This window comes from Haemaphysalis longicornis, unplaced genomic scaffold, assembly GCF_048455015.1.
Source record: "Haemaphysalis longicornis isolate Haplotype H1 unplaced genomic scaffold, Haemaphysalis longicornis Haplotype H1 scaffold_1, whole genome shotgun sequence".
NCBI classification, from domain to species: Eukaryota; Metazoa; Arthropoda; class Arachnida; order Ixodida; family Ixodidae; genus Haemaphysalis; species Haemaphysalis longicornis.
The window spans coordinates 398,295,118-398,318,350 of record NW_027526203.1 but is presented as its reverse complement, the minus strand read 5'-3'; the positions used below and the strand labels follow the sequence as shown (position 1 = coordinate 398,318,350).

Here is a 23,233-nt window from a genome sequence, read left to right as displayed (position 1 = left end):
GCAATAGCATGAAATTGAACGCAGCTCAAACACTTCATTTTTGCTGGATGCAGTTGGAGGAGTTTAAAACTTTTCGCATTGCTTTCAGAAAAGCGGCGAGCCAAAGAAGCACTAAGCGAGTCCAAGAATGGCACATATATTGCCACGCGGTAGTATTCCTCCCTGAATCCTGTAGTTTTGTCGGTGGGCCGGACGAGAGACTTGTCTTGGTACAGATATCAACACGTTAGGTGATCGGCTGCCTCACTTGCTGTTTTCATGATGTCAGAAAACTGCTCTTCAGCGTTAGTCCGGTGGCCACCAAAAATATTCTGCAACTCAGTGATGTGGTCGTGTACAGAATGGATGTCCATGGATACGCTCTGCAGAACGTTCGTAACCGGTTCCAGCCGTGCGCTATACTTAGCTACAATGTGCAAGCAGACAATAAAAGATGAACTTGTTGTTGCACAGTAGAGGATGTGAGCTCGTTGCCTATTTGCAGCGTTCGATGTTGATTCCATTGACGCGAGCTCTTCGAGTGCTTCGATTTTGGCCATGTAATGCTGAGAGAAGATCCTAATTGACTTGTATTTTGCAGACCACCTTGTTTCACAGAGCATCGGAATGTTAGGCACTAATTTCCTTCGAAGCACGCTCTCACGGAAGACGTTTATGGTTTGTTTGATAACCCCCATTGTGTTACGAATTTCAGACACTTCATTCAAATCGTTGATCACGAGATTCAGCTTGTGACTTGCGCAATGGAAGAACAGTGCCTTTGGAAGCTCGTTCTGTATTAATCTGTTAACTCCAGCTTCTCTTCCAGCCATTGTAGAGCATCCATCGTACCCTTGTCCAACGAGGTTTGAAAGAATCAGCCCGGCGTCCTTTAAACTTCACGATCGTAGCAGCGATGCAAGCAGAGTTCAGTTGCTCCAGCTCAACAAATCCCATAAACTGCTCTCGAACGTATACGTTAGTTCCCGTCTTGTCAATGAAGCGAATACCTATAGACATCTGCTCTGTTCCTGCAATATCTGCGGTTTCGTCCGCGAGGACGGAAAAAGCAAGCGCTGTGTTAGCTTCGGCCACTATCTGCTCTCTCAGAATGTCGCCACAGATTGTGATGATCTCGTTCTGGACTCGTACGTACGTGTACTTAGCATTGCCAGCACCGGATGCGAAGTGTTCCTGAAGACGAATATCTCCAGCTTCTACCCGAAAGTCAAGGAGATCATTGAAGACTCCACTGCCAGACTGCTTCCCGCGAATTGGCATGCCATGCGTTGCGCAAAAGATGATGGTAGAAACAATCGGAAATAGTTTCTGGCGGTTCCTTTCAACTTGATCTTGGAGTGCTCTGTTGAGCTGCTGAACAACGGGTAGCTGCTTGCCTGTCATCGCATCCATAAAGTTCTGTGAGGCTGCCATTGCCTCCTGGTGCCATTGGTATTTTACGTGATCCCTGCACGCCTCGTGCATTTTTTTGTAGTTGGTGAAAGCTTGCATGATAAAACTACCTTGGGTACCCCGGTGAACATTCGGCGGGAAAAATGACGCGGAAACGACAAAGAGCGCCTTTCAATGTGTCGCTGAATACGCAAGCCAAAGGGCGTAATCTGCCAGCCATTGGTAGCGAAATGTCCTCTTGTCAGGTGTTACATCTTTCTTAAAGTCGTATGTAACATTTGGCGACCATGGGTTAGTCAGAAGGCGTAACTTCAAACAGTCCGAAATGCCCGTGTGTTTAGCTTTTCCCAGAAAGTCTCCTAAATCGTGTTCTTGAGACAAGTTAGTTGCTTTCTTGCTACTCTCACCGCAATTCAATCCCAAGGAAGGACAAAGGGAATCATCATGACTTACTACGTCACGGGAGCTCACTGATGACGGAGTCCCTTCCATGGAGTCGACGACCTCAGCTACTGTCCGCTGATGAAAGTATGCATCACTCTGGTCTAGTGGTGCAACGCTGTCACATGTCACACTAGATTCTTCGGCTGGGCTGCTGTTAGTGCACAGTCAATGCAATTCAAGCCTTTTTTTCTTTCACGTACCATCAACTTGGTACCCGCTCGCGCACTTTCCCCTACAGACAATTCAACACTATCACGCTCTATGAAACAACAGGAGAAATGAATGAGCACCAATGTAGCAATGGTCTGTTCCTGCTGGAAGCGCGAGCGTAGTGCAAGCTGACCAAACGAAATGTAATTCTCTGCAGCTTGCAGGGGATATAAAACGAATTTGCCCTTCCCTAGCTGTGACTTTATTGGAGCAATCAGGCTGCAGGAGTGCTCCACTGCGCAACAGCGAAAGCCCACACCCGATGTGTGCAAACTTTTTGCGTTTCGTATTTTGTTTAAAAGATCCGACACCTGCAAATTGTTAATACTTGACAAGTGTGACCGCAGGAGCTGCTCAGTGGCTAAGCCGTTTGCTGCTGATGCAGTTTTGTCTCTTTCAGATCTGCTTTTTTTCGAAGGTGCACTCGTAATGACTGCCCAACTCGATTGATTGATTGATTGTAGGGTTTAACGCGCCGACGCAACGCAGGCGATGAGGCGCGCCGTAGTGGAGGGCTCCGGATTAATTTTGACCACCTGGGGATCTTTAACGTGCGCCGAAATCTCGAACACACGGGCGTTTTTGCTTTTCGCCTCCATCAGAAAAGCGGCCGCCGCGGCCGGGAATCGAACCCTCGACCTCGTGCTCAGCAGCGCAACGCCTTAGCCACTGAGCCACCGCGGCGGGTGACTGCCCAACTCGCTACATTACCTCTACTGCCACGCTTTCCGGGGGGGAGTACTGCTTGGCTTGAATGGAGAGCGCTTACACTTTGACTAGTAAACAAGGACGAGAAAGACTACAAAACAGGACGAAGCGAAATTAAAGAGCGTCTACCCAAAAAAGTCCCATCTCATGCTCCGCGCGTCAAATTTCCCTTTCATTTTGTAACAGCATAATCTGTTATAAGATTCCTCAATGTAGCACAAGGAACGATGGCCGGGGGTCAGGCGGTACGATGACATACTGATTGTAATGCACACATCAGGTATAGCTATTGCAAAAGGAATTTCAGTGGTCAGAGCAATAATGCATTGATTGAGCGTTAACTAAAGCTTACTTTTAATGAAAGTGTGGCTAACAAATTCGATAAGGTGACAGCTAACAAATTATTCAGGGGGACCAAATAATCTAATTCATTGGTAGTATTTATGTGCCTGTTGTAGGATTTTTCTGTTTTGTTACAAATATAAAAAATATGCGCCATTCGTATTAAGCGCTGGTATTTGAACGCGCCAGTACGCAGGCCTAAATTTAAGGCTTCAAGGTTAGCGTGATGGGCGATTCCATATCGACGATTGCGATTTCAACAAAAAAAGGAAAGGGCAGAAAATATATCCCATTGTCTCTTGGCGGTCGCTTTATGAATAGTCGCTAGGACAACAGAAAGTCTGGGCGAGAAAGTAGGTGGTAAATCGTCGCCACTTCATCTGTTTCTCTAATAACTCGTAATTGTTTAAAGTTTGCGTTGCAATTGCGGCACTGCCCTTGGGGAACAGCAGCATGTTGCATTTTTGTTTGTATTTTGATTTGACTGTCGTTTTAAACTACTTAAATGTTTTTGTTTCTAATTTCAGTGATAATTCAACTAATTGAACCGGTTCGCGAACCGGTATTTTTTTCGGTTCGACACACTGATATATATATATATATATATATATATATATATATATATCGTGTCTCTAAATATGTCTGCCCAGCAATGGATTTTAGTGAGGCCGAATTTAAAGGGGCTCGGTGTAGTATAGCGCTGTATTGGGTTATATGGGGTCTAAAGGAGATATTTAATAAAGGGCCTGTGGGCCTACCTTCTTTTCTATAAGGCTGCTTCTGGGGCGCCCGGAAAAATGCTGTCCCTGCAATACATTTGGTATGGTAGTGAAAACGACTTTAAAAAATCTCTAGCCTGGGCTTTTATCTGAGAATTCCCACTTGGTAGATATTGCCATTTTTTCTCCTTAGCGATGCGAACGCGGGTGCGTGCCGGCCTGACGTTAGGCCTTACATTATGCGTTGAGTTCTTATCATCAACTAGTACGCGCAGCCTTGCGAAGGATGGGTTTGACGGTGCTTGGCAAGTCACCGTCAAACGTTACTCCTAACGTAAGCCTACATACAGGCCTAACAAAGGTGATTGGCCATGCTATGAGTCATAGTAACGTTGGGAAGATGGAAAAGATGCCAAGGGCAAAGTATGACGATGATTAGAAGGGAAAACGCTATTTCAGTACGCGCAGCGCCGCGCGTCGCACTGCCCTTGCTGCCGCATACCGCGGTGCAGCAGTCACCATATATTTATGGCGCTAGGGCGGCGCTCACAATACGGGTATATCCGTTCGGCAAGCAGATACCAAGGCTTTTGCATTCACTAAATCATCAGAAGTGCTTAGGTGTACTGGGAATGTTGTCCCAGGCTTGTTACTTGCTATCAAAATGTCTGCATTTTAATCTTTAAGCTTAATGGAGTATCACCGTACAGGGTTATAGCTTTTAATCAATAACTTTCCATGACCTCTTCATCGTAACGTGTTCCTAAACGCAGCTCGACTTTCGCAAGCAGTGGTGAGAAGCTGCGGCAAAAGCGAGGACGAAGCGAGAGAGAGAGAGAAAAAGTAAATGAAAGGCAGGAATGTTAACCAGGCTACGGCCTAGTATGCTATCCTGCACGGGGGAAAGGGGTACAATGAGTGAAAAGAGGAAAATAGAAAAAGAAGGGGAAAGGGACAGACATAGCGCAGTGTGGTGAGCCTAGCGGTAGGACAATATAGACAAACAAGTTCACTGGGTTCAAAGCGGGTAGTCTTTTGCGCTACAGTCTTTTGTGCAATTCCGTCGTTTTGAGGAAACACAGGAGCGCTTTTGTCGCCTTGTCCGCAGACGACTGAGAAGGCCATGGTGGCCCAGGATTGTCTCCTCAGAGAACGGGCGCCGAGAGTCTAACTTTCGTAGAGTCGCAGAGAGCTGGCTTCGTTCCGATGAAAACCGTGGACAATCGTATGGTGGACAATCGTGGACATGTCGTATGGTCTCTGGTGTGTCACAGACTTCGCACGCCTCACTGGCTGCCATTCCAATCAAATAGGAGTAAGCATTTGTGAATGCGACTCCAAGCCAGAGACGACAAAGAATTGTTGCATCAGATCGTGGGAGGCCTAATGGAAGGGGGCGCTGGAGATGGGGGTCCAGGGCATGAATACGAGCGCTCGTGAACTCTTGGGTGGTCCATTTGGATAGCGTGGTCTCCCGAGCAAGTTTGCCGAGAGTTCTAGCGGCGTCCGTCCTTCCCGGTGGCAATCAGCAGAAATTTTCCCTGTGTTATTCGGTACGCCAAAGGCACACCTGTGACCTGGCTCCTCATTTTCAGCTGTAACAATTGAAAGGCAGAATCGCTTAAAATTGCCCGCCCGATATATGGCGTATGATGTCGTATGTTGCAGCCGATATACAGGGTGATCAAAGTTTAGTCAACAGGCTTTATAAAAAATAGGCGCTTAGATTTACGTGAATACGACTTCTACAGTGAGCTTATGCGCCCAGGGGGACTCATAAAGAGGAGGTAATTATTGATTTTGGAGGCTTAATTAACTAAAATTGATTAATTAACTTTTTAGTGGCTACAGTAACCAGGCACGTTTGTATTGGAAAGTTAGACACAATCTTGTTTCTACGCAGTTTCAATTGGCAGAGTTCTTCTAGCGCATCCGTAGTCCGAGATATCAAACAGCGAAATTTAATTAAGCCACATACATCAATTATTACCTGCTAATTATGTGTCCCCCTGGGCGCATAAACTCACTGTAGAGGTGGTCTTCGCGCAAATCTCAGCCCCTATTTAAAAAAAAACCCGTCGACTTAACTTTGATCACCCTGTATTTTTTAAACCAAGAACGTTCCCTCTCCCCCAGTCGAAATACCGCTAACTTATTTACTCTGTGAACCGCAGGATTTTGTAAAATGTTGTTAAATGCATGTAAGCTATATACTTACCGAACTGACTGAAAGGATTGTCGGGGATAAGTGTCTTATGTAACAGTCGTCACTTCTCCTCAGGTCCATCACTCAACCTGAGCAGTTCAAGCTCCCTGCCTGTCCTTCTCCATATATTTCACTTCGACTTTCTTTCAAGACTGCTGCCATGTGACCTTAGGCAGCCTTTCTTTCCCCTTCCCCCACCAATGTGCAAGTATGGCCGCCGTGCGCCTCACTGTAATCGTCTAACTTTTCTGTTATGCCAAACCACCGGAGCCCGGTGTTCATCAAATTGGTGCTTTGACAATAATACCGCAACGCCTGCTGAATTTGTATATATTTTTTTTGTGCTCGCTGCTAATCCCGTTGGCGGGCATAAATAACTTGAGCTTAACTGGACATTTATAACTTTGGGGTTTTTATTTGCTGAAGAATTTGGGGGCGAAAATACATCTCGGCAACATGGTGCCTAGTTAGATGGACGCAGAATTACCTTCACGTAGCTTTTGTGATAAGTCAAATGACAATTGTCGCAATCGGAGGGAAGCTTTCAGTGAACCCAGCGGCAGTATACGTTGCGTGCGATGCCGGGGTGTGCCTCCGGTAATTAGCCACACACGGCAGCTACAAACTCGCTGCTCGACTGCGCAGCAGAATGGCCCTCCATAGCTGCGGAACAGGTGCCGTCCTGTGAGAATAAATGCATCCGTAGCCATTGGATCCATTTATTCTCGGAGGACGGCACCTGCCGTTGGCGACGACGAGGACAATCTCGTGCGACCGGCGTATCTCCGAGAGTAAACAACGCGCGTGAGTTCGCTATTGTTCGACAACTGGCCACGTAAGATCCGCGATGATTCATGACCACGGCTCTTGGATGATGCATCCCGTATTTCAGGGATAAAAGCAAGGGGTAATTTGTACTCTCTTTCTGGCAAGGCAAAGCGTGCACCACGCAACGACAATTCGGAGCACAGTTTAATTAAGCCCGGCTGGTCGGAATGGATGTAGCGCGCTGTTGTGTAGGGGTTCCGTTGACTCCCCATTGTGACGCTTCGGGGCGTAAAATTCCAGCCGTTGCAAGCTAGCGTATGGCCCGAAGGCCATCTTGGGACGGCGAGCGTGAAGCTGTTTTCTGAGACGCCTGCCGTCGAGCAGAGACGTCGCAAGGCGAACGCTCCCGCTCCGTGATTGAGAAACATTTCTCCCGAAGCCACCGAAGTGAGTCACGCGAAGCGCCTGCCCGCTGCGCTGTGTTGTGCCACGCCGAGCAGACATGGCCTTCCGCGGACGCCGCTTGGCTGCCGCGTCCGCCGCCATTTCCGTGACGCTGGCTTAGCCTCCCGCGCAGATCGGGATTTGTCGATGGTAGCAGTGAACTGTTTTACTGCAGGAGCGCCCGTTTCCCCGAAAAAAAAAAAGATTTCATTGCAATGCAAGTAGTTCGAGAACAAAGCGTAGTGTGCGGAAGAAGGATGGGTGAAGCCAAGTAAAATTAGCCCTGGCTTTAAAGCCGCAGAAGCAAGAAGCAGCTGGGTGAAGATGTACAGGTGAAATAAAAAGTAAACGGAGCACGGATTGGAGATTTTCAGGGGATTTCTCCGCCATGTGCCTAGCCAGCAACATCGAAGTGACTTTTCAAGGAAGTCATTCTAAAATAAAATCTGGCCGCACATACTCTATTTATGCTGGCAGCCGCATTAAAGAATACTCATTCTAATTTCACAAAGCCGTGCTCAGTTTACTTTTTGTTGCTGCTGTACACAAAGAACCCATGTCGGTACCCTTGACGATACTTGGCGGTAGTAACACATGCTTTAGATGCATTTTCAGGTGACAACCATCGCTGGGTAATTGGTAATTTTTTCGCGCAATTATAAAGACGTTTTTTTCTTTCTTCTGCGGTTGGAAAACTTCTAATCTTTCGGTATAGCAAGAGACATTGGGATATGAAAAAAATTTAATAATGCAATGCAATAATTTCTCAATTCACTTATTTTTTTCAGCGAACATATTCAAACTATATTGAACCTACGCATTTGGACTCAAGAGAGCTGCAATGTTATTTTATGAAATATATTATTGGATTACATTTCTGTGCCTAATGCGGCGTGGAATACAGAGGTTTTGATGTCTCGTGTCCCGTGAGTGGACAAAGAAGCAGCAAGTACGACAGACAAGTGTGTGTGTGTGTGTGTGTGTGAAGGTGGGGGGGGGGGGAGGGGGGCGTGCGTGCGTGCGCACGTTTTAAAGACGATAGTCTTTCTTGGGCTACTTAAACCCAGAAATTTTGGTCGGTCTGTATGTCTGTCTGTCTGTCTGTCTGTCTGTCTGTCAGTGACTCGATTCAGCCACCCGGCCAAAGTAAAACTATGCATGCGCAATAGTCTTATATAGTCACAGCTAAATCTACCCGTCTAAGTCCGGTGTAATGTTCATACTTGTCAACATTGTTGAAGAAGAACAAGACATTACGCAAATATAAGACAACAAATTAATACAGAAGTGATATTTGCAGTGTTCCTTTATAAAAAAAATCATACATGCTTGACTTTTGCGTAATTAAATACTTCATCAACTGCAGAAAAAAAATTCCCTCCGCCGTCGCCTGCTGTCGCCCGCGCCACTATAGCTTCTGGCGCCATTTTAAGAAATCAACCGGCAACAGTTACAAAAGGTTCCACTAGATAGGTTCCACGTTCTCCTTGCAACGCACGTGGAGTAGGGAAACGCGGTTTTATAAACGTTGAAGTAGGCCGCCTCGATTCACGCGCGTCTTCGCCGTACGGCAGCGTTGGCATCAAGACACCCGGTTTGGAGCAGTGGAACGCGGGAAATTTAAAATGGTTTAAGCAAACCTGTGGTGTCTTTACCTTGGGAGGAGTGCGACGCAAGAGGAACAACATGAGAGGGAAGCGGGAAAGCGAAGGGAGGCATTTACTTGGCAAAAGTCGATAAAGACTATCGTCTTTTGACGACATTTGCAACGAAAGGAGCAGATACGCGACCAATTTTTTTGTGTTTGCTGCTGTTCGAGTGCTTTCATGTCCACCTGCTTCACCCTATCTCATTGCCGTCTGCTTTCATGTCCACCTGCTTCACCCTATCTCATTGCCGTGTGCAGTAGCAAGTCAAGCTTGCCGCTAGTGTGTCCTTTCTGCTTCATTTAGGTTTTCCGTATCTCTGCGCGCAGAAAGACTGTGAATAGCAAGTTTTTTTGTTTTTTTTTTCATCATTAGAGAGCCTTTCGCTGATGTAATCTAACTTTCGTGTCATACCGTTCTGGTTAGTTTTGGTGCAGTAAACATTTTCAGCAAGTTTGTTATCACGCCGATTTCTCGAACAAGCAAGCGTGAATGTGTCAGCAGTTGTCAAATTTCAAGGTATTCGGAAGAACACGCGGCGTTGTCTGCGAATTTAAAGGAACACTGAAGGCAAATAGCAAGCTGTGCTCAGGCGCAAGTTCAACTGCCCCGAAGCCTCTCAGCGTTTATTCGGTGGTGAAAGATGCTTTAATTGCCGAGAAATTAGCAATTGGAAAACGCATTTCATTCTTCGCGCCATTTCATGACGTCTCGCGTGACGTAACCGGTTGCCTGAAGTGAGTGAGACAGCGGTATGGCCTAGCAGGAAAACTAAAACGTATACCGAGCGAACCATCGCTGCCTCAGCAGCCACTGGTCGCACACTCAGCGCATATATATACAACAGAAGAACTTTCCCGCCCCACACTCCCGTTACCCGCCACTCTCTGTGCGTCAATCGTGGTGCCGCACGGGACGGGAGATGTTGGTTAAACAATGTGAATGTGCCGCGCGGCCTTTTACTTTACCTACAAAACGTCTAGCGGACAGCGCAACCGCAGCGAGAACGACGACAGGGGCGCTCTTTTTATTTGCATTCTCGTTACGGATAGTCGGGTTTTAGTCGCTTCGATTCACTCGGCTGAACAACATGGCGCTATCTGTTAGTTTAACTTGTAACAGCGTGCAACGCTACTTTTTTCCGTCGCGATATGGCAATGCTTATTGGGCCATCTGGTGAATGTTTTGCGAAGCGAGTTGCCTATTCTGCCAGGAATGAGCCTAGAGCTTTTACGAGTCCCCTAACCACTAGTAAAAAACGCCTTGGCGGTATACGGAATGAAAAACGCGCATAACATGATACAAATATCGTTTTACCTAAGTACACCCCGTAGTGGAAGCATAGCAGCACACAACGCCCTGAATCAAAAGGCCCGTATTGACGCACGCATTTTATTCAACTTCAAGACAATCAAGAAATGTTTTCGAACAAACACATCTTCACGCCACGCGCTTTGAGACCGAAGCGCTAAATTAAGAGGCGACTGCCCACAGAAGAGCGGAACCGTGGAAGGCCGACGCGCTTGCCGCCATGCACTCTAAGAAATGTGGGGAGTAGTCGAAGAATCAAACAGCGTTCCTATTCCTGCCAGGGTCGTTTGACACCGTCCGCACCACGCGTGGCGTTAGATGGCGTGTTCACTCTACTAGGAAACCAGAATAAAACTGCTGGCGAACTCTCCCCGCTCTTGATGGAGCTAAGCGGCGGTTGTACCCCTTTCGCGGGAGAGAATAGAACAGCGTACCGACTCTGTCTCGCATCGATGGAGTTCGTATATCCTCCGCGAGAGAGAATAGAACAGTATATCGACTCTATCAACTTCAGCTGCACGCTTTCAGGTGTGCAAAAAGGCAGACACCTCTATGGCGGACGCGAACTCTTTGAAATCGTATGAAAAAGTAGTTACCTAAACAGCCACAGCGCCGGGCCATGAAACAAAGCGTACTTAAAATAAAGTGCAGCGTATTCAAAAGAGCGTGCGAGGTAGTGTTACACGTCCTCTAGCAATGGGTCATTTGTGTGTTCTAACGCAACGGTGTCCGTCGGACTACTTGAGCGTTGTACCTTTGCGCGGTCTTTTCATCGCGGCGGGGCTGGCGCACGGACGCGTCTCTCCGATGTCTCCGTCTCTTTTGTGGCATTGAAACCGCCGTAGTACTCCTGTACGTGTCTGTGAGGTGCGTTTTGGTGTCGGTGGCTGTGTTTGAAGTATACCTGACTGGTGGAATAACATCGTTTGGCTGCTGCGGCCGCCGCTGAAAACGTAAGTCACCATTTCAGTTTTTCTTGCGCAGTACGGGATCGAGCTCGCGCTCGTTCCCGCCAAAACTTCAGCTTTATTTATAACAACTGGCGCTCGTGAGTGCTGCTTAGCCTTGTTGGTTCTTGCGAAGAATTAAGTGGTCACATACATGTGCTTTCATTTGTGTGACACCAGTTCTAGCTATCCTTTTTCCGGCTTTGTGTTTTTCGAACAAGCGGCCGTGCTCCCATCGCGGGTTCACGACGTTCAGCATGCGTTGAAACAAGACTCGTGTGCAGTATAAGAGTTGCGGATTTATTAAGCTGGCTTCTTTAGGCACTGGACACATGTACGATTGGTACACGCGATTCGCATGCGACTGATCGTTACGACTGTCGCCACGAGTAGCCGTACGCGTGAATTTGAGACACATGGCCCGATGCGCGCATGCGATGTGTCGTCGGCGTCGCTCCGCCCACTGTTTTTGCTTTATGGTCAACTACGACGATCGCTGAGCTGAATTTGCAGATTCCGCGCGTTTTTTCGCAAGAAATTGATAAAGCAAGCAATCTTGAAGCGTTTTCTGCCTTCGGGAACAGTCCGCGCTCACGCCGGCCGCGCCTGCCAGCTCGACACACTCAGCGGCTCGAACCGGCGCAGACCACGGTAGCAACCGCTTGTCGCTGCTCTCCCGAATCAATCTGTTCGCTAAAAAGAAGTTCCACATGCGAAAAAGTAGGTGTTAATGTGGTGAAAAATTGTGCTAGGGATTGTTGTCAGGGCTTATTTTAAAAGCGGCGATCAGATATCTGCCGCTATGCAAGCCTGCGCTGACCGGCCGTGTATACCGCGGCGCGCGGTGCGCCGAGCGGTCGAGAGATGGCGATACCTGCGCGGAAGCATCCAAACAGGCTACGCAGATGTCTTGGTCACCGATCGCTCAAACGGCCGTTATAGCCCAAATAAAGTTTCACATGCGAGAAAAAGGGTGATAGTGTGGTGAAAAGTTGTGTTACGGATTGTCATCCGCAGTTGCACAGATAGCGGCGATCAAATGTCCGCCAGAATGCTAAGCCTAAGGTTCCCAACACCCGAGCCGACCCGAGCAACGCAAGCCTGTTGCGGGCGGTTGGGGCTCAGCGGACTCTCGATCGCAATGATGGCACGACTGCATCTGGCTTGCCAGTCGCACGTCGTGAGCCTCCTCGGACCAGCGAACGACCCAAAACAGGCCCTAACGATCAATCGTAACGATCAGTCGCATGCGAATCGCGTGTACTAATCGTACATGTGTCCAGCGCTAGCTATAAATTGGCTTTCGTTTCATTATCTTCTTGAGCAACGTAAATATATTGTCGAGCGACAAGGTAATTACACTGCCGCCGGGCTTATCCGTCGGTTCCGTTCCCATCTGGCGCGTCTGACGAGGCAGAAGTGAGCGACGGCGACAGCAACACCGTAACCAGTTTATTACCCAATCAGTTAGGTTGGTAGCGTCGCTTTATTTGGTTACCCCTTAAAATATAACGCAGTCAAAGGTCACAAGGTTTCAATTCAACCTCCAAGTTGGCATAGATGTCTTGCAAAAAAAAAAAGAACGTGAACGTTTGTGCGTTCCGAACCCATTGTGTAGTGCGTTGCCTTGTAGCCTCTGGTCCCGTGTTGTTAGAAAACAATACTTAACGCTAATAAAACGTTGTCGGTAGGAAATTTCATCGCGATTAATTGTTTATGTGGCTACAGTAGCCACAACAAAATTTCACGGAACCGCTGGCGTGTTGCTTTGTCTATTGGACTTTTTTCTTATTACCTTGCGCGACTGCAATAAGAGTGAAGCCCATTTTCGGTGAAATTCCGTACTGTTTTCTCAAGAAAGAGCCAAGTAACGGCTACCGTAAAACGTAGTATTGAAAAATGAATACTGCAGTACGTTTTGTTTCATAGCGAGTGTTGACAAGCTATAGAACTTTAGGCTGAATATTTTCACGCGGACATGTGGTAAAACTGCTGCTAGGTGCTGTATTTAGTAAGCAGCGTGCATTTAGCATTATAGTGAACTTTTTTTTACTTATTACAGGCGCTACGACGTAAAGGTGTTTCCCGTGGATGTTTCCAGGGCTATTCTACAATAGTGCTGTTCAACAACATATTGTGATCGCCTGGCGTTCGGAAGCAGAAAGAGAGCAAAGATGCCTGGTGCGGCCGACAGCTGTAAGTACAGTCGAACACGGGTATATCGAACACGGGTATATCGAATTATTGTCTATATCGAACTCATACATTATCCCCTTAAAATTTCTGTGTAAAAGTATAGGAATTCGTACGTTTATATCGAACCGTATTTTTCCAGACATTGGGTATATCGAACGCCGCGCGAGCTAGAAGGTGCTCTTCGGCGGTCGCTGCACCCCCGATTGAGGTTGAGGAGGATGTGGAGGAATGCGCGGGCATGGCGAAGACTGGCTCGCGCAACTAATCCCCCCTACCAGAACAGCGGCCGGTATCGGGGCCCAGTCGGGCCCCGCTACCGGCCGCCGTAGCGTTAGCGGACGGAGCCCGGTATGCTAAATCTCTCTAGGCACACAAGCCCGAACGCTCGGAAAATGTGACAGTGCGAGGTAGGGATGCCCCAACTGCGCACGTCCCCTTTTCTTTTTTTCTTTTTTTTTTTTCTGCGGCTGCGTACGTTCCCCGGCTTGCCGAAAAAGAGTTTTTTTCTCTCTCTCTCTCTCTGGGTCTGTCTTCCCAACACCGACTAGATTCTTCCCCCGATGTCATCTCGGGAAAGGGAAGAGGGAACGAAGGCGCTGGTGGCCTCCTCCTTCTTTTGCATTTTTCTGCTGTTGCTGCTGTTTGGCGAGTTGTCCCGCACCTTTCAGAGATCACAGCTTCTCTCGGAGATGACCATCACGAGCGCTTTGTTCTTTGTTGGAGTCCGTTCAGAGAGCCTTGGAATTGTTACCTTCAAAGTTTTTGTGGTACGTGCGCGCTGTTCTTCTTTGCGTGCGTGTTGTGCATGGTGTGCGAAGGCGCAGCGTAATGCTGGAATTTTCTAGTTGTGCAGCCTCGAGAAGATCGAGACCAGCGTATTTAATTTAATTTCCAGGACGAAGAAGCAGGCCAAGATCAGCGATTTTTTTTCATGGAAATAAAGCGTCCTGTTGCATCGTGAGTGCTGAATTAGTTGTCATTTTTGAATGCGACGATCGGTAAATGATCGTCCGCCATAGGTGAGGTCTCAGAGCCCATATTTTTTATATCGAATTTTTCATATATCGAACTATTTCGCGATCCCCTTGGAGTTCGATATATCCGGGTTCGACTGTAATAAACACTTCATCTTTGGTCACTTTGCCATAGTCATCTGGCAAATAAAAATGTGTCTTTTAGCCTTCATGGTGTCATTTGCATGCACTTTTGCTTTCTAGCATCGACTGACCTTAGTTGTGTTTTATTATAAATGTCATTAGAGACATAACATAACTGCGTAACCAACTTTCTGCTTGATTAAAAATGTGTCGCTTCCACTGCAGTGCATTAATGCTGTAGCTTTTTCAAACTGCCAAACACTGCAGTATTTTTTAACAAACTTATTTGGTCACGAGTAAGATTCGATGTGCAGCTTCAAGATTGATGGGGATTAGGAATGCGGTTGTGCGGCATTTATTTTCTGCTTGCCTCTTGTTACTCTCCATTATTCGGCCTTGTTACTGTTCACTGATCCCATGATTAATTCCAATAATGAGAGGCTGACAGTTTTGCTGTAATATTGCTTGTCTTCAAGCCATCCTTTTTGATAACACCATTGCACCAAGTACTTGTAGGTTGGCCTGAGGTTGCAGGTTCTCTTGTTGGTCTGGCTGCTTTTTCTGAAAGTGGTTGGTTGGAAAAAAAGAGGAGGAGGACCTTGTTGGTTTAAAATTTGAATAGGGGATCAGGACCCCGATGCTTTAAATTAATCCGTGCTCTCGTTCTTCTCAGATGGCTTTTCAGTTGCACTGCTGGTGAAAGAAAAGCCAGAGGCCTTGCTCTCAAAGCTGGTATGCATATTTGTCTTCTGTATGTTGAGTAAGTGAAATCCAGTGTAGTACTTGTGAATCAGGCTCAGCAATCACCATCACAGCAATTCAAATTTGCTAAAGGAAGCATTTTCCCTCATCAGTAGACAATTGTGAATGTTACATTGATGAATCGTTAGCGTAGTCACTAAATTGTTAGCTTTAAGTGTATAGACTACTAACTAGCGATTCGTTTTCCTGAGAATCGCTTTGTACAGTGGTTTGTCCACTGAGGAAGGAAGAGCAAAATACTGTTACTTGTGTTTCTTCTGGTACTTGCATTTGTGTGCTTTTTATGCAGGAGCCAGGAGAGACTTCCCTTTACCCCAGGATCTTGTTCTCGGGCCGTGCACTTCGAAGAGCTCCAGCTGACGGCTATAGACATAGTGGACGGGTTCGCTTTGCTTTTGGCGGTCTACTGGACCTTCAACATCCAGTATGCCCCAAAGACAAAGCGGACCTGTCTGCTTTTTTAGATGATGCTCGGCCTACCACCGACAGAGCAAATGGTTTCGGTCATAAAAGCAGCAACTGCAATACAGGTGGAGCGACGTGTGTGAGGATGTCAAAATAAAGCATGAAATGCAGTGTGAAAACGATTTGTCTTTTTTTTTTCGGCTAAGCACAAACGACAGCTTTTTTTGTAAAGACGCCTTGCTATGTTTACTTGTGAAGTAATTTTACTGTATTTCAGTTTGTAAGCATGAAGTAAAGAGGGCTGACACTAATGCTGTTGTGGATGCTAAAGTGTAGTCTTGTTAAAGGTAACATCGTGCTGCCTCTGAATAGTAGAGTTCGGCAACTCGCAGGTAGTGCATAGATCCTGCTTTAAAGGAATACATTAGTTCTGACAAAGAGTAAGCTAGCCCTCCTTGAGGAGGCATTATGGGACTCTGGTTGAAAGAATACAATGATTCTGAAAAGAGTACGCTAACCCTTCCTGGTGAAGTATTGCAAAATGCTGTTTGGTGGAATAAGGTAATTCTGAGGGGTGGCAGAGGTATAGCAAGATTCTGGTAAAGAATTGTATAACTCCCTGACTGGAGGAATTATTCGATCCGTGGTGAGGGAATTGCCGGACGCGGTTCCCGCAACTCCGGTGAGAATACCTCGACCCCCTCTCCGCGAGAGGCCTGCGACTCCCTTGTGAAGGGTAAGGCTATTCTGCTAAAAAGGGAGTTGCCTGATGCTGGAAAAGGGAATCGTATATGGGACAAGGGTTTCTATTCCCTTTGGGAATTGGTGGGACTCCTTTAGTTCTTAGAGTGTGATGTACACAAGGACAAACTTTTTTTCCTCCCATATACTCCCGAGATGTTCTTTTTCGCCTGTCCTCTAGTGGTCCTCCTTGTAGGAGTTTTTTTACTACATGGTACAGGGAGGTTTTGTTTACCTCCTCAAAACAGGGCGTTTTTAGGTTATAGAAAGGAGGTATTTAAAGAGTGTTAAGAAATGTTCGGGAGAATTTAAGGAGGTCAAAATGGAGTATTCTTTACTTCCTGAAGGGCGTTTTTAAGTGATGTTTATGGAATTTTTAGGCTGTTAAATAGGAGCCTATTATGGCTCCCTTTGGAAGTACTTATGTTAGTTTAGGGGCGTTTTGAGGAGGTTCAAGGGAAGCATTTACTTCTTTTGAATGGAGTTTGGCGAAAGCTTGGGGAGTTTTGTAGGCCTTCCGAAAGGAGGTTTTCAAGGCCACAAGGGAGAATTTCTAGTTCCCTGCGGGAGTACTGATTTCACACGGTTTTTCTCGATTTCAGGTTTATTTCAAACGAACTTTCGCAGACAAGTTTACATGGTACATGGTGTACACAAGGAGGTTCCGAAATAAATACTTATGGCGGCCTCATATTGGAAATCACAAATGGTACATTGCTAAATAACACGCCAGTTAGGAATTGAAGACAGCAATACGATGCTAGTTGAACAAACCGTAGAAACAATATTACTACAAGAACTGGAAATACGCGAAAAACAAAGATAGGCACAAACACAACCGCATGGTAAGTGAAATCATTATAGAATACTATCGGATCGAGAACGCGTCAGCACTTATCAGAACTTATCAGTACGCATCAGCGCTCAGTACACAGTGAAAAAAATGGTTGCAGTGGTTTACAACAACAACAAAAAATTCAGTAGGTGGTGAAATGAGCGAGAGCTGTCTGCTAGTTGAACAAATTGTAGAAACAATAATGATACAAGAACTGGAAATACTTGAAAAACAGATAGGCACAAACACAACCGCATGGTAAGTGAAATCATTATATAATACTAGAGGATCGAGAACGCGTCAGTATTTATCAGAACTTATCAGTACGCACTAGTACTAAGTACACAAAGTGAAGAAAAAATGGTTGCAGTGGTTTACAACAAAACAATTTTTCAATTTGTGGTGAAATGAGCGAGAGCTGTGCAACGATTTGATATTGAAAGGTAACAAGCATTTTGTAGGTGGTAAAGGCACAAGAGATAAATGATGTAGGAGACAGACTGCAGTGAGATGGCTATGGATAAATGAGTAATATAAAGAACGAAAAATATGCTGCGGAAAATACCAGTGCGTTTTGATAAATACACAAATGCGCCAAGAAAAGTGACCGAGTCTGACGGGTTAATTGCAATGATATAGAACAGAATGGGTGGTATCGCGACAGCTTCTTTCGAGTGAGAACAAAAAGCCATGAAATTCGTGTTTTCGGATAATTTTTAGTTGATTCATTTCGCACCAGTTGCCAACATTATTTAGACAATTGTTTCAAGTTAAATTAGTTTGTTAATATTATTGCTTCACTGAAAGATAGCTGTATTATCAGCATACAGAACGGCCCATCAAATACCCCTTTTCAGTAAAAAAAGAAAAAGAAAAAGTCAGAAATATAATACGGAATTCTTTTTGACTACTATCCAATGATTACAGGATTGAAAACAAATATTAGTCAGCGATATTGATGCGATAAAAGTTAATTAATTCTAAATCCTTCACACGTGGTTTGGTGCTGGCAAGGTCGAAAAAGGCATGTTCCACAAACGTTAGAGCTCTGTGTGCCTTCTTGGGATATTGAATGTTGAAAACCCAGAACGATGCAAACAGACTACACAGTCCTCCCAGTAAAGATGATGCAGTCAAGACACGCTGGCCATCGATGTGAAGGCTAACTTCCCCGTTCACGGAATGCAGGCAGGGAGTCAGAGGAACATCTGCCTGAAAAAGCAAAAAAGAAAAAAAATGCCCCACACGTAAAATTCAAAACAGACACTATGGTAAATGAACTTAATAATTCGGTACAGTAATAAAATTGTAAGGCCAGGTTCCCTGCGAATTCCAGTAACTAAATTAGGAATGCAAAGGCTTCATAAAACCAAGTGCCAGTACATTAACCGTCGTGGCTTTGGCAGCAATAAATTCCGCACAATATACTCGAGCACAACTTTAAATGACAGTGAAGATAAAATGAAAGTCTCTGTAGGTTGATAGATTAGTTTTTGTTTTTGACTGAAAAACACTTTGGTATTGCATGATTTTGTTCACTGCTGTCTCTTGCTTCAAGATGCCAGCTTGCATCTATTCAAGTGAATGGGCACACTGTTAAAGATGCAAACCCTTACACTGCCTCTCTCCTACCATGGTGGCTCACTTTCATAGAAAAAAGTGTAGCTTTTTCGAGCTGGACAGCTGTTGCAAGCCGTGGCAATACTCACTTCTGCTGGAGGGGCCAACTTGGTTTCCGAATGCAGCCTTGCCTTGTACAGCACAGCCTATCCTGCATTAAGATCTATGAAGTCATTCAACTCGATTATGTATCAGGATCTGCAGAAGAAAATCGTGTCAGCAAATAATGAATTCATGCCGGACAGGCACCCACTGTTTCAGTTATACTTGCAGATACCTCCACCTATTTCCCTCCTGGTGTTACATCTAAAGCTAATTTGTTACGGCTTGTCTCATCAAGTATGGTCATCTGTCAAAACACAGCTAGTCATACAGGAAAGTCCTTCCCTGGGTCAGAAAACACTTTCTTTTTTTACAGTAGTGATAAACTAGGCGACTCAGTCATCCGTATTCTGACAACCTAATATATTGTGTCACCGAGCTGACAAGCATGATAGGTGCATAATGTCATTTGTAGCCGCAACCGTTACTACAGCCTTGTTAGCTAACGTAAACCTCGTTCATGGCACCAGATTACTTGTGATTGCATGGCAACAAAAAAAAAAACAGCTGAAATGGAAACGCTATTCTCGCAAACTTACCAACGCTGCATGCCACACACACCTGCCTTAGTTAATTTACCGTGATTGTAGAATTTTCGGTCTCGCAAAACCACAGTGCACTTTTTGGAGCTGCAAGCTCCGTGTCAAAATCGAGTGTCAGATGAATCGAGTAATTTTTGTGTATGGTCTTACTATTGATTATGACAAAGTTATTACCAACAAAAGAAGAGTGTGTGCATTGTTCTTCTAAAAAATGATATCCTTTTTTACGCCCGGCAGACTTGTGTCATGCTACGGAAAACTCGGTTCTCTTCCATAAGGGCATGAATTTGTGTTTTTAATTACGTGGCCTTAGCTGGCGACTGACGGGCCCCGATTGTATACAGACCCCTCATTATCATCCGAAAGGGAATAAAAACATTTCGGTTTCGAACCACGTCGCCGTCGTGGTCCACACTATATGCATTTAATCGTTCTATTCGCCCCGAGCGCGAACACAGTCGGCCCCTGGCGGCGGCGGGACGAACCGCTCCTAGTGTGGATGGCGCTCTCGCGTCGTCTGCTTTTTCACGTTGCGTGAGGCGCAAGACGCGTGCTGCACACGACAAAACAACCAATATGTGGGCTCGTTTGGCAGTAAGCAATGACATAGTTACCTCTGCTTGCGCATCTCCTCTAGAAACGCAATAATCAGCGGCTGTTGCGGGTTAATGAGCTTGTTTAATTCAACGAAACATCTTCGCCGTGGTCGCCGCTTGAGTGTGCAACGTGTTATAAACATTGCTTCCACACATTGCACTTTTCATATTGTTGAGTGCAGTCGTCTGCCGTTTCGGGAACGTCGAAGGGTGCTTTTTGAAGGTGGCGTGGTGATTATTTAAAGGATAAAAGTTTAGTACGCGAAACGGGTAAGAAGCGACAAGACCTGCGCATACGCGGGCAAATTCCACACCCTTGTAAAATTGCGCTGTGTCCTTATAGAAAGAAGAAACCAACAAAAACATTTACACTGCACACGACCCGTGCGCTATCGCCCATACATTACCGGACACGTATTTTACACCCGCACGCAAGCGCCTGTGTGATCGTGTCCATTTTTGGACAGTCGTTGTTTATACTGAGGAGGAGGAATGAACATTTGTTCAACTGTATCGAGTAGCTAATTTTACGTATTATTTAAAATACGTTTCTATGGATGCGCAAGAGTATTTAGGGAATTCTTCGGTAAAATTAAGCAGTTGTGAGTTTGCGTCTGTCATGTGGCATTCGTGTGTCATGTTCCTATATGTCATTTTCAAATCCGACATGAATCACCTTGTCCAGAAACGTATCTCACTCAGCATAACCAAATGCCTAATATGGTCACGTCTTTGGTCCTAATTTTAAAGATAGAGGAGAAAACGCGTAATATAATGCACGTTGTTGCCCAGATGTGTGAGGGGTGTGTGCCATGACTCGCTGTTTTTTTTTTTTAATTTTTTCCCACAATGCTTGCTTTCAATACAATTTTGAAAAAGGCAAGCCACAATTCCTGGACAATCCCGGAACAAAGGGAGGTTAATCAGTTTTGAAAATACGTACTGCTTTTTCACCGCTACAGAACACGACGCCTAGTGTAGTTTCGATTGTAAGTAATACTGATAACCATAGTTTGGGTTTTCGCGTTACACGCGTTCTCTTCTCGCTGCTCTTGCAACGTTGGCAGGACCCCCCCCCCCCCCCTCTTCCCGAAAAAAAACTAAATGCACAGAATTTCATTTTTTAACCAATCCTCAAGAATTAAATGCCAAGACAAAGGTGATATTCAGTTTACAAACCAAAGTAGTTACTGGGAACCCGTTGCGCTGATTTGCAACGAGAAATAAAAAGGAAATATTTTACTACATTCGCAACAGCACAACTTCATTAATTGCCATCTTTAGGGCAAGAATGCAAACACATCTCGCTGTTGCAGGCACCTGTTAGATTTTAAAAGGTACGCAAATGGTCAAAAGAGCCGCCGTAACAGGAAATTTGTGCTCACTGTGAGGTACCAGAAGCTTGGTTTGCACACTGGTAAACCTGCTTGTCACTTTGCGAAAACGTAGCTAAACATGAGATGTTGATTGTACTGCGCGCGTTGACAATTCAATTCGCAAGTTCACTTGCCACGAAAGCCGTAAATAAGTGATCCGAAACCGTTATTCATCAAACCTTCATTCAGATTCGTTAAAATTTCATTTAAAAGACCCGTTAGAGCGGTTACATTTATATTTCTGCGCTGATCAAAATTCAGTAATTTTATGTTGCCTTTTCAACACACAAAAAATATCGTAAGCTCTTAGAAAGAATTTCGGGGCAGTTAAGTAGTGTTACCATTTCAGGGCATCCCACAAATGCAAGAATGCGTCATGCTACCAGTGAAAGCGATTGAGATTGCCGTTGTAAACTGAATTTCAGAGATCGATGCTTCGTGATTTGCTTCTATTTATGCTTTTATTGAAGGCTCAAAGCCGTAGTCTGGAAAGATCGAGCTTGCTACGAGCCACAGCGTACAAGTTCATTGTCACAATTACGGCCATTCTGAGATTCCCGATGAGTCGTCGCTTTTTTTGGCGTAGTAATGAAAAGTGACTGCCGCTTCCATGCTATACATTGAACGTTGAAGAACGTTGAGGAACCGAACTACAGCATACCACTCTTTTTTGCACCTTTCGTGCGCACATACGGCGGGAAAAAGGCACGAAGGGCGCCCACAGTGTGCATTCTTACGGGCCGCGCAGCGAAGCACCCACACTAGCAGCGCGACGCTGTCGCCACCTACATGTCGAGCTCGCTGCGAATAGGCTCATAGCATCTTTTACGCATGTCACCGTTTCCTTAATAGGGTACGCTGTTAGATGTGAAGAGTCGACTCAAGCGAGCAAACAACCCCACCGAATCTACAGAGCACAGTTTTCGAAGGCGGTGGCCGTCTGATCTGCGGCTTTCGCCGACCAGAGCGCTAAGAATGAGTCAGAGCCTTGAACGAAAACAACACAAAGACTTGTATTTGGACAGGCAAGCCATCAGGAGCGTTAACAAATAGATATTACAAAGTAGAGCAGTTAACTAAAAAGAACACGAGCAGTTCGATGCATATGAGAGACTGAGTCCCACAATATTCACCGACCGGGCCCGACGATGCACCGCTGTCGGAGACGATTCGGCTACCTGAGTAACCGTCACGTTGCTTTGAAACGACGGCGCGCGCGACAAACGATTTCATCTCGAATGCCCTGTTACAAACCGGCCTACAAAAGAATGCGAATGCATACCCCAAAAGCCACAAACAAGTACAATAAAACGAGTGTGCGCTTTTTTCTTTGCCCGTGCGTGTACGTGCTGTGTGCGGCACGGGTACTTCGCAGTTAACCCTATCCAAACGTTTGACAAACGCATCGACTGATGACAGACCACTTACCAGCGAGCTGTCCACAGCTGTCGCCGTATCCAAATGTTGTTAGCGGCCGTTCGTCGTGTGACAGGGGCACATGAAAATCTTTCCACCAAATGGCACTACTAGTCCTTCTCAAATAAGAAAAAACGATGGCCCAAGGCGAGGCTTGAAGCTCCGGCCGCACCGAGTCGCCGGCCGCGCTGCGTTGATAGCACGGAGGTTGTTTACATCCGGGCAGCAAGTCGTGCCGCCAGGGCAAGTTGAGTCGCTGCAGTCGGGTGCGTTGGCGCGCTGGCACGATAATTTCAATCGTCTATATATGCGCAAGCAAGCGAAGCAGATGAGCATTACAATTGTTTGCAACGGCAAGAACTGTCTCTTTGTTATCAGCAGAGTTTGACAACACCTATCGCCAAAATA

The 23,233-nt window shown here is 45.9% G+C and overlaps 1 protein-coding gene and 1 long non-coding RNA gene across 3 annotated transcripts in view; both read left to right on the top strand.

Annotated features, from left to right (window-relative positions):
* Positions 1-23,233, top strand: part of LOC144155363 (uncharacterized) — a 58,797-nt gene that overhangs the window by 13,820 nt on the left and 21,744 nt on the right. The window lies entirely within an intron of this gene.
* On the top strand, positions 8,281-15,555 carry LOC144155364 (uncharacterized). The gene is made up of 3 exons (XR_013319562.1): positions 8,281-11,143; positions 13,200-13,333; positions 15,482-15,555. It is a non-coding gene; the product is annotated as an uncharacterized LOC144155364 (long non-coding RNA).